We start from the raw sequence: 15,732 nt of genomic DNA, 5'->3' as shown, positions 1-15,732 counted from the left end.
CCTGCTTACTTTAAATGTGAAAGTACAGGCCAGACATTGGAAACTGCCACCATTGCTTGGGAACCCCCTTTCTTTCTGTCCTAGTGATAGGAGGGAAAAGGCCAAACTTTGACCATTAGAAGCTGAGAATCTATTCTTTTAGTAAATGCAGATGGGAGGGCAGATCAGAAGCAAGTCTTTCCCTGGGGGAAAGAGAGGGCGCACCGTTATCTCTGAGATGACCGTTCCAAATATGAGGACTTTATAAAGTTAGTACTAAAGTGAATTCAAGAAACATTTTAAATGTAAAGAAATACAATGGATCTGATGATTTTCTTTTTCTTCTTCTTTTGGGTAACTGTATTCTTCAGATATGCAGTGGCCATATATTAACATACACAGATCCTACAAAGTTTTTGTTTGCTTTAATTGTCTATGAGAACCACTGCCTGTTTTTTTGGTGGTCAGTTATGCTTTTCCAGAGCATCAGGAAAGGTTTACTCATCTTACTTTAGTATCGGTTGCCAGTGATTAAAGGTTCAAAAGAAACATTACATATTTCTTAAACCAAACCTAGTAGATGATGGTAGACAGGGAAGAAACTTTACTTTTTAATATTAGTAATAAGATCTCTTTCCTTATCAGCTATTGTCTACTTCTCCCCACTTTGCAATCTCCAGCTAACATGGGCCTTCCAACTTATTTTCACCACCTGACATGACACTTAGCTAAACATCAGATGTGTGACAGAGGACTCCAGACCATCCCATCTTTGTAGCAGATAAGTATTCATTTTTGTTAATGAAGTGAGTATATTTAATTGATTTTGTATGTGTTGATGGTATGTATATGTATTATTTATTGATGGCTATTCTAGCAGCTAGTATTTACTTGATGTCTTGCCAATGGGTTTCAGCCCTGGGCAAGTTCACTCTGGATTCAATGAGACCGAAAATTGACAATGGAACGTTCCGGGGGTGGAAGGGTTTATACCAAATTTTAGTCCCACAGTGGCAGGTCAATCACTAGAATCCCATCCACTCAGAGCGAGTCTGCATGCAGCAAGCTGGTCTCTGCCTCTGGGCCTCTCTACCTCCATAGCTGTCTCAGTCTGTCCTCAGTGCTGCCACCACTCCAGCCTCTGCTCTCCTGCAGCCATGAAGCCCATGCAGCCATGCCACTGGGTCACCCAGAGCACTGGGCAGAGCTCTTTATATCAATTCAATAGCATCATATTGCCTACATGTGTGTAGTGAGCTAGCCAACCAGGGCCAGGTGAGAATCCTGGCCATAGCAACCTTCACTTTATCCACACTCCACCCCTCTAGGATTCTCACCTCTCAATCTATGTGCCCTTATCCTCTGCAATAGTCCCTGTGCGAGAAAGCTGAAACACTGTAACCAAATTCCATAATAACATAATAAAATATACAAATAAAAAAATTTATAACAAATTATAATAACCCTTAAGCTTGAGGAGATCCATTGCCATCAAGTGGTCATCCTGGCTGTATTGAAACCAGTTCTACTCAAATGAGTTAACCAAAAGGACCATGGGTGGGCTCTGCAATACCCACCTTCTCCAGCCTCATCCAGCAAGAAGTCTTGCAGACACACAGGCCGATATTGTTGCTTTGTCTCTAACTTCTGCTTTTTTGTTCTCAGTGGCCAGAACCACTGCTCTGGTCTCAGTTGTTGTCACAGCTCCAGTAAGTGTCTATTTGACTTTCCATCCAATTTCTTTCTGTCTGCTCCTGCCTTAATCAACCCACATCTGGGTCCTCATGACCTTCACGGGGCCCTTTAAATTCTTACTTTGAGTAGCAGACCATATTTCCCTTTGTGCTTTCATTGCTTGAGCCTGAGGATAGAAGCACAGCATAGAGTGCTCCACAACCTGGGGAAGGGCCTGCACCTCTCCTGGAGGAACCCACCGCTGCCAAGTCTTTGTTTTCTTTCAGGGTTTCCACCAGCTTTCAAACAGGTGGAGTTTCAACTGAGGAGGGGCTGATGCCTCAGGCACAGGCAGGGCCTCCACTCCTACCTGTTCATCAAACCTCTGCCCCTCCTTCATTTCTGGGGCTGAGGACTCCACTGCATCTTTCATGTGCCCCACGGCACCTAGCAGCCTGCACTCTCATGCAGGTGAAGGATGACCTTCTTCTCGTGCTGCTTCCTCTTGGGCTACCATGACATCCTTTACAATTTCCACAGCACCTCGTAGTGATGCCATTTCAGTCACCAGCAAAATATTTTACCTCCTCAACGGCACCTCACAGCTCACGTTCTAGTGCTGCCTCTTCTCATGCTTCCCACAGGAAGATGTCTTTCTCCCTTACGGCCTTTCTCATTATTGTGGAAAAAAAAAAATTCCCACCATTCCCACCACCTGATGGGCACTCTGTTTCTCTAAGGAATTCCCTATTTTGCTGAGGGCCAACATTACTGACTCAGGTGTTGCCTCCACGCCTCCCCAGTCTGGGGGTCGCCCAGTCCTCTAGGAGGCAAGCCACGTCAGGCCGCACATCCACCTGGGGGACACTCCAAGGTCACCCCATCCATAGGGGCAGCCTGCTGAAACATTTCTCCCATGAGGCAGCCTGTTCTCTTCCTTGGTCAACAATGAATCCTGCCAAAGTCACCAATTGTCTTGCCAATGGGTTTCAGTCCTGGCCAAGTTCACTATGGATTCAATGAGACCAGTGAAACATTCTTGGGGTGGAAGGGTTTATACCAACTTTATTCTCATGGTGGCAGGTCACTCACTAGAATCCCATCCACTTAGAGTGAGTCTGCATGCAGTGAGCCAGTCTCTGCCTCTGGGCCTCTCCACCCCTGCATCCATCTCAGTCTCTGTCCTCGGTGCTGCCACCGCTCCAGCCTCTGCTCTCCTCTCCTGCAGCCTTGCAGCCGTGCCACTGTGTCGCCCAGAGCATTGGGCAGAGCTCTTTATATAGAGTCAATAATGACATATTGCCCACACATGTGCAGTGAGCTAGCCAACCAGGCCCAGGTGAGAATCCTGGCCACAGGAACCTTCATTTTATCCACACATGACTACCAACTTAATAGCATTCTATCTCTGTTGAACATTCCTATTTTACTCAAAAACATCTGCAAGCTCTAAAAAGCTATTTTATGAGAAGAATGGTGAGATGAATCAGTTAGTTACAGTTTCTCAAAGCAGTGAGTTAGTGAACCCAACTCAAGGCCATTAACTAATTACTGTTCTCTCTTTTCTCTTCTGCTCACTTTAGTTTTTAAAAGTCAAAGTATTATATGGAGGTTCTGAATACTTAAAATGCATTTGTAATTAAGCAGCATGTTGATGGATGGATTTTCCATCACATAAATTATACCTGCAAGGGAAAAATCCAGCACTGTTTCTAGCCTAAAATGGACATAGGACAACCAAGAAAACTGACCACAAAATGACTGCCTATTAACAAATTATTGTTAGTAAATTCTTAAACAATAGAATTCCAAGGTGGGCTAACCATTTATACATTTGGAAGGCTGTACTAGTTATTGGCGGTTTCTTGAGTTTAAGGGTGCTTGTAAATATCACTTGTATCCTTGATGTAAGTATGTCGTGGAGAATATGGCTCTCTTATTCTTTCACATGTACATATTACTGGTGAGAGAGCAGGAGGGCGTTTGGAAACTGGCAGTATTTAGTTTTTCAACATACCACAAGTTTGACATGAATTCTAACAGGATTAAAAAAAACTGCTTTGTGACTACAAACGCTGTGTTCAGATTGCTGACTGAGGCTGCAAAATTTGACCCTAAGTGGTAGGTAGATGAGGAAGGGACGCGTACACGACCTTGCATCAAAAAGACAGTTCTTGGATGCAGTCTGAGCAAATCTACCTAATAATGAATTTTGCTCCCTAGCACTGTGCTTTATGGCGAGGGCCCAAACAGCTAAAAAGTCTCTATAATAACTAACAAAGGAAATTTTGCTAGATAGACTCATCTCCAGACTTCACACTGCCCTTGGTTATATATAGTTAGAGATGAGCTTATCTTAGACTATGGTTGAAAATGCTAAAGGAATAAAGTAGCACCTAAGGCTCTTTTGTTTTTGGCTGATTTTTTCATTTCATGGTTAGCTAATGGACATGATATTAACACAGAAATGATGGGCATTTGATTGTGTAGTTTGTGGAAGAAGGATATTTTCAGCTGTAGTAAATAGGCTCACTTTTGTAGGATGAAGTACCATCAGCTATCAAACTATGCCATCTTTAAAAGGACAAAAGTAATTGAGTAATTGTTATGTAGTAATGAGTGTAGCTTCTGAACTGATAGCCAGATTTTTATTTTTTAAATAAGTATTTATATTAGAAAACACAGGGTTCAAGGAATTTTCAATTATTTTCTTCAGGGTTTAGGCATATGTTAAAAGACTCATATTGGATAACTTACGATGTTACAGAAATAAATTAATTCCTATATGTGTCTTTTTATATACAGAATTTACATGTTAACTTTGTGAAAGCAGCATTAACCAAGTGTAGTCAAATGTACAAAAGAAGTTATATTTTGCTAAAGTTTGAGAATGTCTTTTTTTAGGACTTACTAGTCAGCTTTGAATACTGCCCTATTAACAGTTGTTGAATAAAAACTTTTCTTGTAGAAGAGTTGCTTGTTTTGTGTAATTTCTTCGAATTGTGAAATCAGTTTGTCTGGGAAAATCTCCAAGTTCAAAGCAATAGCATCTAAATAAACAAGTCAGAGATTTGAGTAACTCTTATTCCATATGTAGTGGTGGTACCAGTATTAAAAAATGCAAGGTTAGAACTTTAAAAATCCATTCCGAATGAGTATTTTCTAAACAGTAATTCAGGAGAAAAATCCACAAGACTCAAGAAAACATAAGTGTCAAGTAATATGAACATTTTAATCATGAAGATGCAAATGAAGGAAACTATAATTATGAGTATATGCTGAGAAAAAAAAAGTGTGTAATTCAATATGGAAATAAGCTCAAGAATGAAAAGAAGCCAGTTTAGAGAAAAAGTACATGCAGTGACATCTCATCTAGAGAAAAGGTGAAAATGAATCTAAGTAAAATAGAGGAAAATCCCAGTATCATCTCATCTTGTCTTTTACATCTGAAAAAGAAAATTTTATTTTGAAAAGTATTTAGGAAACTCCTTAGCCTTAACATTTTATTATTTAAAGATGAACTTCTGTTTTCCTTGACTAGACTACTCATGCCTGGACCATGCCGGTAACCTAATAACCAAACCTTCTGTTCCAGAAGCAGGCTTTCTCTATTAACCTGCATGAGACAAGCCGAAGAAGCTTTTGAAATTACAAGTGTTGTCATCTCTCTAATTAAAAAACAATAGTAACTCTGAATATTCTGAATAGAATGAAGCCTTCATAGAAGTAAGTCTGGCCTCTTCCTTAGAGCCTCATATTCCAGGACTGGGGACATTAGACTGTAGGAAATCAGTCGGAAAGGGCTGATGATGTTTGAGCAGCAGAGTGAATTAGCCAGAAATCCAATTTAAGTGGATGAAGTGTGTGTACTAAAGATCAGAGCAAGGACAGAAAACAGATTATTCAATAATTAACCCAACAAGTACTTTTAGCAATACTTAAGATTGAACAATACTATTTTAGTAATAATATGTTAATAATATACTATGTCAAAACTTTACTAATATTTCCTACTGATAATACTAAACATAATAATAACTAGTCCTCCTTTTTAGTACTATTAGGTACTGAAGATACAGAGGTGGACTAAGTTGCTCAAGGTCTGCTTTTGCAGACTGTAGACAGAAATCAGAGCAAAACTGAGACAGAGAGGCAGGGAGGGAGAGAAACGTGTTATGAGAGTGTAACATTCTTGTGATGTTAAGCTGAGTCTAAAGCTGTGAAGACTGGATAGTAGGCTATTGTTATAGTCCAGACAAGAAAAAGATTAATGAGAACCTAGACTAGGTGGGAGCGGTGGGAATTATAAGAAAAAGATGCGAGAGGTATTATAGAGACAATCAATAGGAGTTGGCGACTGCTGAGATGTGCAGTAAAGGGGAGGGAAGAGACACAGATGAATTAGAAACCTGGAGCCTCACTGAAGAAATCGGGATGCTATTAGCAGAAATACAGATGTCAAAAGACAAACTAGTTTGATGGGGTAATGAACTGGGGTGTGGTACATTGTGTTTGATGTGTCAGGAAGTCTCAGGAGATGATGATAAGTCCCTGAAACTGTAAGATTATAAATTAGGGGAGAAGCTTGAGCTAGAGATTTAGGTGTCCATCGGAAGAATGAGATAGTTAAAGCTGTGGGATTGTCTATAATCATCAAATTCAACGAAGGATGAGAGTCTCCATAGAAGTGGGGGTTGTGGGGAATGAGATAATTAGGAGAAGGCACAATTAGAGTTAAGGCAACCAGGAGTAATATCAAGCTGTTAAATACCGATTCCTAAGTGACTGCTCTGAGCACCTTATAAGGGTTACCTTGCCTCATTTTCACAACAACCCCTAAGAAGCAGATTTTGTTGTTCTCTCTACTTCATAAATTAGGAAATGGAGACAAAGAGTGGGTGCTAAGGCCACACAGTTCGTAAGTGGTAGGGTCCAAATCCAAATGTAGACAGCTAAGTCTCACAAGCCTGGTCCTTAACCACTGTGCTTTAGCGACTTTCAGGTAGAGTGGGTGATTTTTGAAAAGAAAGTTGCCGTTATTAAAACAGAAATGCCACAGATCACGTGGTTAGGTTAGCAAAGTGGACGTCCATGGACATAGGGCTGAACTTGAGAGTGACAGCAACATGTCTGAGAAACACAGATGAAAGGGGGATTTGATATTAAGCAAAGGACTACATGCACAATATTATTTTTTACACTTTTGACAAGTGCTCTGAAGGGAAGTTCAGGATCCTATGGATGTCTATGTTAAGGTCCTAACCTATTATATGGGAGCTATAGGGAGTTGCTGTCAGGGAAGTCTGCCTCGAGAGAGTGACATTTAAACTGAGACCTAAATCATGGGTAAGCATAAGTAGAAGAGGTAAAGGAAGGGCCCTCTGAATCTGAGGGCCCTTGGGCCAGAGGAATTTGCAGGATTGAAGGAGTAAAGAAATCTAGAGCAAAGATAAGGGGAAAACGCCCCTATACTTTAGACTTTATCCTAAGAGCAATGGAAAGATAATGAAGGGTTTTAAGTAGGAGAGGGACAAATAGCGGCTCAGAGAGTTTAAGTAAACTGCCCACGATCATACAGCGACTGGCTGAGCTGAAAGGAAAGCCAGGCCATCCCAGCTCCGAGGTCCTTCCTCTCACAAAACTGTATCACTGTCCAGGGCTGTGCTGTAAAATGTTTAACAAACAGCTTTCTGGGGAAAACACATTTTCTGATTTTAGTGGTATAAAGACCATTGCTCATTTTAAGCTATTAAGGTGAAGTTACCAAATGCAGAGTTGGAAAAAGATGCTCCAAATCACACCATTATATAGTATTTCTAATTCAGAGACAATAGGTGAATATACCCTAAAGAACATAGAAAATAATACAAGGAATTACAATAATTAGGAAGTGATCAGTGCTATGTAGTTATCACCTTTGTTTTTAATATAATGTATTTAAATCAAAATTTACACAATTTTTAATAGGGGCTCTCTGGGGAAACTAAAGGCCTACCAAATTCCTGAAAATTTAATTATAAGATCTCCTGAGCAGGTAGAAGCTGGAGCCAGCACAGCATGGTTGCCACCTCAAAGAACCATTTCTTGGGTGCAAATTTGTATTTTCTTCCTTTTGTTTTGGGGGATGGTTTCTGGAATCTGAGATAACAGATCACTCTTTGTCTTTGCCCTTATCTCATTTGTGTGGATCATCAAGCACATTCAGTGAGAAAAATGCAGTTTTTTTTCCAGATAGGCCAAGGGGGTAGGGAGCTGAGGGCTCATGGAGAGCAGGGCTGTGCAGGGTCCTACATGGGGGACACCAGGCGGCTAATAGCAAACATTTCTGGCTCACACCTCACCTTTGCTTTCAGTCAGAAGAGCAAATGTCTGGTTTCAAATACAAATTTGTAACTGTTGAATTCAAGCTAAACTTCCATTCTCTGTATCCATTATCATTCTGTCCTATTATTGTCATGCAACCTCCTCTTTAGGAAAACCACTGGACCCTAAAATACAATGTGCAGAAACATGCAAATGAAAATAGCATAAGCTCTCAGACTTTGGCAGTGTTACTTGAGTTTCTGTGGCCTCAGAAGGGACAATCATAATATTTTTCTGGCTGTCTTGTCTTGATTTATAATTTGAATTTCCATAAATGATAATAAAGAGGGCAATTATCAAAGAAACAGAAAGGACAATTATCATTACATTGAAAACACATCACATGTCCAACAGGATGAATGACTGAGCTAAAAACAGATTTTGTAGATCTTGCAAATGTTCCAAGAGAACTTAATGGAAGCAACTTCATCTCCCCACCTCCTCCAATTAACCAGATGATTTTGGGTATATTTTCTTTTTTTTTCCCTGTGGATGATAACACAAGGCCTGTTAATCTAATCTGCCTGAATACTGACACTACTTAGGATATGTAAATTTATGAGACTAAACCAGTTGCTGTTTGCCTAGTGTGAAAAAAAGCTTTCTCGTTTTTTGTAAAAACAGTAGAGAAAAATTAGTTCTCTTGTTTGTACATTTGTGATTCCAGGAGACTGTAGATACCCATCTCATCTGTTCATAACCCTTGCGATGAATCTTTTTAAGTGAGACAACACAATGTTGGCATTTTTGTTCATGAGGTTAAATAGTAGACTGGACACTGAAATTCCCCTAAAGGGCTTTTATCTTGGTTGGATAAATTGAACAAATTATAATTCAAACTATAAACATTAGTTATCATTACTAGGAATATGGAAGTAACAGGTAAATGTTATCAATGACTTTGTGGAGAAATCTTACTGTTTAGATTTACTACTTTGAGGAGTAGAATTATAGAATTTTCTGGAAGGGGCAAGCTGTGAATAGAGAAAAGCAAAACCAAAAAATTTCCTTTTGTTAGCACCTCTGAATAGTAAGAATAGCGGTGGCATGAATATCATCACCTGTCTTTATGAAACTTTGTATCATCTGATCTAATCAGTTCTTGACAGGGAATAACAAAGGTGTCCCCCTTTTCATGTTAAGTAAGGTTCACAGAACAGACAAGCTCTGGAGTTCTTATCTTCAGAATATATGGATCATGAAGAAACTAAATATTTAGAATGATGGAAGTGCTCAAATCAATTTATATTTATTTCAGGTGGGCCTCTGTTTTCCCCATACGGTTCCTTAACCTGCCATTGGTTAATACATAACCAGATTAGGTCTGTTTACTTGAGAACGAAGGACTATAAGATCATACAGTACATGTGGCTCTACTAGTTTCAGAGGTCAGACATTATGATAATGGCCCAGAAAGAAAAAAAAAGTTCAAAAGAAAGAAGGAAAGAAAACAAGTATTTATTAATCACCTATTATTGGTCAGATACATTAAATACATGTAATTTTAATGTTGCCACTGTCTGGTATCAAACCAGTTAGTAAGTCTTAAATTTGTACACTCTCATCTCCCAAAGACACAACAATTAAATTTTACTGTGCCATGCTATGGCTTTTGTAGGAACATTCTCCTTCTCTTCAGGGAACTGAGTTGCTGTGCCTGCCCTGTATCCATTCCGGCATTTTGTTGCTTGGAAAATAGAATATATGCTGCACTGTCTAGCTGCCAGCAACATTCGACATTAATGCTGAATATTTTCCTTTTAAAGACATATGATTCCCTAATGCATCATCTTTTTTTTTCTACCTTTCATCTTCCACACATTCTGAGAGCAGTCTTTCAGTGTAAGAAATATTTGACAGCTTTTCTATATTAATAAAACAGACAAAATTTCTTTCCAATTTACCCACTATGAATTTATATGTGTGTGCATCTATAAATTGCCCATCTTGAATTGATTTTATTTACATGTGTGTATGTGTGTTTGTGTGTGTTCTGAGGAAATAAATTGTTAGGTTTATCGGTTCATGTTGGTCAATAAATTTGTTTTGAAATACAAGAACTCTATAAAATAAGAAGTATTTTCCCTTTAAAAATTCTCCAAATATCTGAATTCTTGGGATTTGTTGAATTCTCAACAAGCACCGTCTGTTGATCAAGTGATTTGCTTTTGGATATCTTCATCAAGGGCACTAGAGTGGGGGGAATTCTCCTTGAATTCCAGGAAGTTGTTCTTTGGACATCATGTTTACTTCCTTTGATGTCACAATTTCTCGTGATAAATGTAAACATCTATTTTTAACATGGTCGTTAAGACTTATTCAATATTCTGTTTCAATTCCTGTGTCAAATACTGGTGGAGTATAAAGGTCAATTTATGGATCAATATACTCACAGATTGAATGTAGAGTTAATAAAATGCAGACAATGTTATTTTAATATTTCTTAATGTGTTTGGAACATAAGAGGAGCACTTGAAAAATAAATATTGAAAAGGTATTCACTCTAATATAAAGTATAGTAAGATCTCAATAAAGTTTTCTTATCATTAACATTTTTGGGGATTGGTACATTTTTATCAATTGTTCCCAGTGTTTCTGTTGAAACCTTTTGTCCGATGTATTTAATTCTCACAGGAATCCCATGAGCTTTGCCTCCTTATCTGATTTTGCAGATTTTACAACTCAGAGAAGTTAAAAAACCTTTTCATGGTGGTCAGCAAGCAAACGGCAGAGTAGGGACTGAAACCAGACTTGCTGGATTTAAAGGCCACGGGTGGCAAAATGCAGTTCTAATTATGCCAATTGTGGGCAGCTATTCTGGAGGCAAACTAAGCCTTGGTCATATATTTTGTGCTTCCTAGGACAGTTTCAGTGAAAAACTGCACCAGGTAAGAGATATTCATCCTAATTTTTAATCCATTTAAATAAAGTCTGTCTACCTCTCTGCTCATAATCCTCTCCAGCCTCAACCACACTCCCGTTTTCCACAACCAAACATCCAGAACGTTCGTTTCCTCATTCACTTACAATGATGGTCCTCTCTTTACCTACCAGACATTTTTCTATGTCCTGAAAAGAAATAAAGTTTCTGTGGCTGTGAAGTTTATATTTGGGTGGTAAAGAGAGAAAGTAAACACCTACATACATAAACACAAACATATTTGCAAGTAAGGTCCAATAGTGATAAAAAGCAATGAAAAAAAAATAAAAAGGGGTAAAGACCTAGAAAACAATAATAATTAAGTTCTGCTGTAAATATATTACAAGTGCCAGACACTGGCCTAAATACATTACATGATTTAATTCATTTAATTCTCACAAAACACTACGTGGTAGATATTGTATTTGTGGTGGATTAAGAATGGCAGCAAATTATTAACTGCCTCTGGAATGGAGAGGTCAAATTTAATTCTTCTTCTTTTGAATCAGAGCTGGCCTTCATGACTTGCTTGATGAATAGAATGGGGCAGAAGAGACAATTGACTAGGTCTGGACTTAACCTTTAAGTTGACTGGCAGCTTCTGCTTTGTTCGATTGGAGCCCTGAGGGGCCATGTAAGAAGTCAGACTAAGACTTCCATGCTGTGAGAAAACCCCAGTCACACGGTGATGTCAGGTGTAAAGTGAGCCCAGGTGAGCTCTCAGACTCTCAGTAGGCATGGGAATGCACCATGCTGGGCAGCCAGCCCCCTCTAGCTGACTCCAATTGCTATCTGACCACAGTAGAAGACAAGCGCCAAGTGAGAACCCCAAGGGAGCTGACCCAATTCACAGCAAAGTGAGAGAATAACGAATAGTTGTTTCAAACCACTAAATTTTGGGTATTTTGTTATATAGGAATGAATAATTGGAACAATTATAATCTTTTTATAGATGAGAAAAACCAAAGGAAAGAAGAGTGAAGTAATTTGTTTGCCATATTCTAATCTAGATTCAAACCCAGGCAGGCTGAATCACCCCCATCCCCACCACGCACCATTTTAAATTCTACCCTACTTGGCCTTATCCCTAGAATGAAATGCTTATCTCCACCACTCCCAGGGTGCCCCAGACTAAACTGAGTAGTTGCAGACTCGTTTGCATTCCATTTTCTTCATTGAATCACTGTGGTTAAAACTCAGGGCACACTACCATTGGAATATGATGGCTCAGCCCAGGTGCTTTTGCAAAGGGACCTTGGGCTGCCCTTGTCCCGGAAGTATTATGTTGTCTGTGACCTTTGGTGGATTGGAATCTTAAGAAAAATAAGGAGGATATGGAGGAGATTGACCTGTGCTAATCTATAATCCTTTCATTGTGTTGTAAAATTATGAGAATTATTCAAGTGAAATAGGAAATTGCGTGGCGTTTTTGATTAAAGTAAAAGAGCATGAATTAAGTTGGTTAAATAAAAGGCAAATAATTGTCATCAAATCAAATTTCTCAGCATATAAATGTTACATCTTTTGTTGTATACACAGAGCTGATATTCAGATGGGGAAAGGAGTAACCGGATGTCTGTAGCATGACAGCATTAAACAGCAAGTCACTGACCCAGATGTTCCTTCCTCAGCAAGGAAGGACAGATAAAAGTGCAATGTTTCCATGTGAGCCCATGGAACAATTTCCAAAGACATTTTTCCTTGGGGTATTTACAGTTTAGTTTTGCTGTTTCCATTCTGAAGACTTTGTATACACAACAATAGAATAGCTCATGATAGCTCAAAGGAAAGAACTTTATAGATATAGCACATTTCCCCCCTCAAGCCTTCCAGGGGAAACTCCTGATACTCTTGAAACTTTCCTGTCAGACTATTATACAATCCAGTGCTTTTTCCAAGCAGGAAATATGATGTTCCAAAGACAACTTGACCTCCTGTTTGAAAACGGGGGGAGGGCAGGTGGGGAGACCAAACAGGCATGGTCTAAGTATACTTCATTCATAGACTCACTCACAAATACAAACAAGTTAATTTTGTTAAGAACACAAGATAACATTTCACTTAAAACAAAATCCCAATCATTTATTCTCCTCTGGAGTACTTCTTATGCATCCTTGAGTTTTTAAAAGTTCAAGTGTTGCATAAAAAATCAACATAATTACAGAAAGCAGTCCTTAAACAAGAATATCCTGTTTTGTTTCCTGCATACTCACTGGGGTGGCTCGTCTGAATCCTTGACAACATCCAACTTCAAGAAGAAAACATCAAGAGTGCATGCTGATGTTGGTCTTTACACACAGCTCCTCAGCAGTAGGGCCACGGGCCCCGATGTGTAAGCCGACAATGGCCCTATTGTTTACTTTCCAGTCAGAAAAGCCGTGCTGCTTCTCTTCACTGGGTTTGGTCTCTATAATCCTAACAGCCATGTTCACTCAGCAGTAAGCCCAAATGTATGTTTCCCACAGGAGTTTCAAATACAGGAGATGGATTAGCATCTCTGTGGCTTGATGCAATCTGTGACAGATTCAACAGTAATAAACATTTTAGAGTGTGGTCAGTGCTAAATTATTTGCTGAAGAACAATTTTATTTCTGAGGGAGAAAAAAATTAGCAGTAACTTTTGGGGAGTAACTATGCTAGCTGAGGGATAATCCAGCACCCCAAACCTCCTGCCCTCTCAGCATTTCATGCTGTGCAAAGGGAGGGGAAAAAAAGCCCAATTGTGTGCTGATGAATTAGAAAACTTCATGAACATTCAAGAAATACCCATGCCACTACAAATTAACCATTAGCAGGGCAAGGTATTCATCCTTTTTGTCAGATTCTGTGAGAAGTGCGCCTTATTAGCATTGAAGCCCAAAGAAGTAATATATCAGTCCATGTTCACTTATCCTACAAGAAAAGAACAGGCCATCTCAGTTCTAGAAAAATAAATAGCATAGTTCTTCCTGTCCCCATTTCAAACCTAAAATTGAAAATCACCAAACGAAATCCTATTTCCTCTCGGCTTCCAGTTTGTCTCTGTATTTACAGCGGAATGTGGCTTTGCATTTTAAAGCAGTTCCATCATAACCTGAAAGTGATCACAAGACGGCTAATTCTGTCTCCAGTTTCCACCCCTCCCCCATTTGGTAACTTTGAATTTGAATGGGAGCAGCCCATCCTCTGGGGGCCACAGTTGTGGCCCTGGAGAAGCAGCTTCTCTCCCCTGCTTTCAGCTGGTTTCCTGGCATGTTTCACGGGGATTTGTGGTGACTGGCAGCTCTGGAACCACTTTTCATTCTGTCAGGTTGTGGTTAGCCTTGGTGGGGTTTTTTTGTTATACTGGCCACTACTAGTCAATTCCCTTGAAAATATCTGGTTTTCTCTTCCTGCCTTAAAGAAAAAAAAAAAAAAAAAAAAAGACAGCTCCAGACTCCCTACCTTACTTACCCCTAAAACACAAACACCAAACAAACACGGATATCCCTTGGAAATCCTGGCGGGAGACAGAGGCCCAGATGTTCTCCACATCCCAATTTAATTTTGACGTCAGACTATAAAAGATCTTGGGAGGCCCCTGTTTCCCGTACCTGTTCTGCTGACATGTTGTTTTATTAAAGAATCAGGGGTAAATTTTACAACTGCTTTTTCATGTTAAAACAAAATAAAATAAACCAAACATATAAAATGTAAATTTTTGGAGCACATTGTTTCTTTCAGAAAGCTAGAACATAAGAAGTAGGTACCAAAATTAGCAAAACAAAACAAACACTTAGGAGTGGCTAACATGAAGTTTCCCATGGACACAGAGGGAGAGCTGGCACTTTCCTCACTTGCCTAAAGCCAGCACTTACCAGAGTTTTGTATATCATGAATTAGTTTGGGGTGTGGGGGGCAGGGAGAGAATGACGTAAGTTAGCCAAGATTTTATATTGCCAAGTTAGGCTATTAGAAAAAAAACCCCAACTAACACTGAAATCTTGCATCCTTTCTTAAAAGAAAGGACGTGTTAGCCCTGGTGGGCGTGGAAGGAAGAAAGTCATAATCTCAGCATACAAAACAGCTTTCCGGGAACGAGGAGTCGGCACCTTTTACACCAGCGTGCCACAAAAGCCTTTAGAAACAGCCAGTTCCCTGAAACACACCAAGCCCCTTCCCACCGTACTGCCTTTGCCCCAGCCGCTGCTCTGACTGGAAATCTACTCCCTGGGACCTTGGCAGAGCTCTCCACTCAGATCTAACCACAAGAGGTACGGCTTCTCCAACCACACTGTTTAAAGCCCCTCGTCGACAAACCCTCCCTGCCTTCTCTTCTTCTCCAATTTCTTCCTCTGCCTTAATTTGTATGAAGTACTTGTTATTACCTGGCTATGTATCATTCATTCACATCTTCTCTCTCCTCCACGACAGCAGAAAGGCCAGGAAGTCATGGCCTACAGAGCGTTTGCTCACTGCTTTTCTTCCACTACCCAACACATTGCCTGGCCCGTGTGAGGGACTTGGTACATACTGGTTCCATTTATATATGTGTATAATTTCAGAGTCCGTGTTTTTCTCATTTTATTGTGGACATGAGAAAATGGCTGCAGCAGTGCCTGCCTGTGTTTGGTATATGGAAACCACTGTTTTAAGCAAGAGATTGAAGAGTCCCTTAAGCACAGGTCAGGGCATAAGTGAAGAATATAGACATTTGGGGCATGCATTCTTCATTGCGGCTGATTTCAAATAACAGGAGTGAGAGCTGTGTTTCTTAGGACTGGCAACGAACTGATAGTAGGCTGCAATCAGGCCGGACTACAGATGTAGGAAAAAGT

At 39.7% G+C, this 15,732-nt stretch overlaps 1 long non-coding RNA gene across 1 annotated transcript in view; it reads right to left on the bottom strand.

Annotated features, from left to right (window-relative positions):
• The window catches only part of LOC118971353 (uncharacterized), a 137,032-nt gene that overhangs the window by 16,247 nt on the left and 105,053 nt on the right, over positions 1-15,732 (bottom strand). The gene's annotated exons all lie outside the window — the stretch shown is intronic.

The sequence above is a fragment of the Manis javanica genome, chromosome 4, assembly GCF_040802235.1.
Source record: "Manis javanica isolate MJ-LG chromosome 4, MJ_LKY, whole genome shotgun sequence".
Classification (NCBI taxonomy): Eukaryota; Metazoa; Chordata; class Mammalia; order Pholidota; family Manidae; genus Manis; species Manis javanica.
Note: the sequence above shows the minus strand (reverse complement) of the source record. Positions and strands in the feature narration are given on the sequence as shown.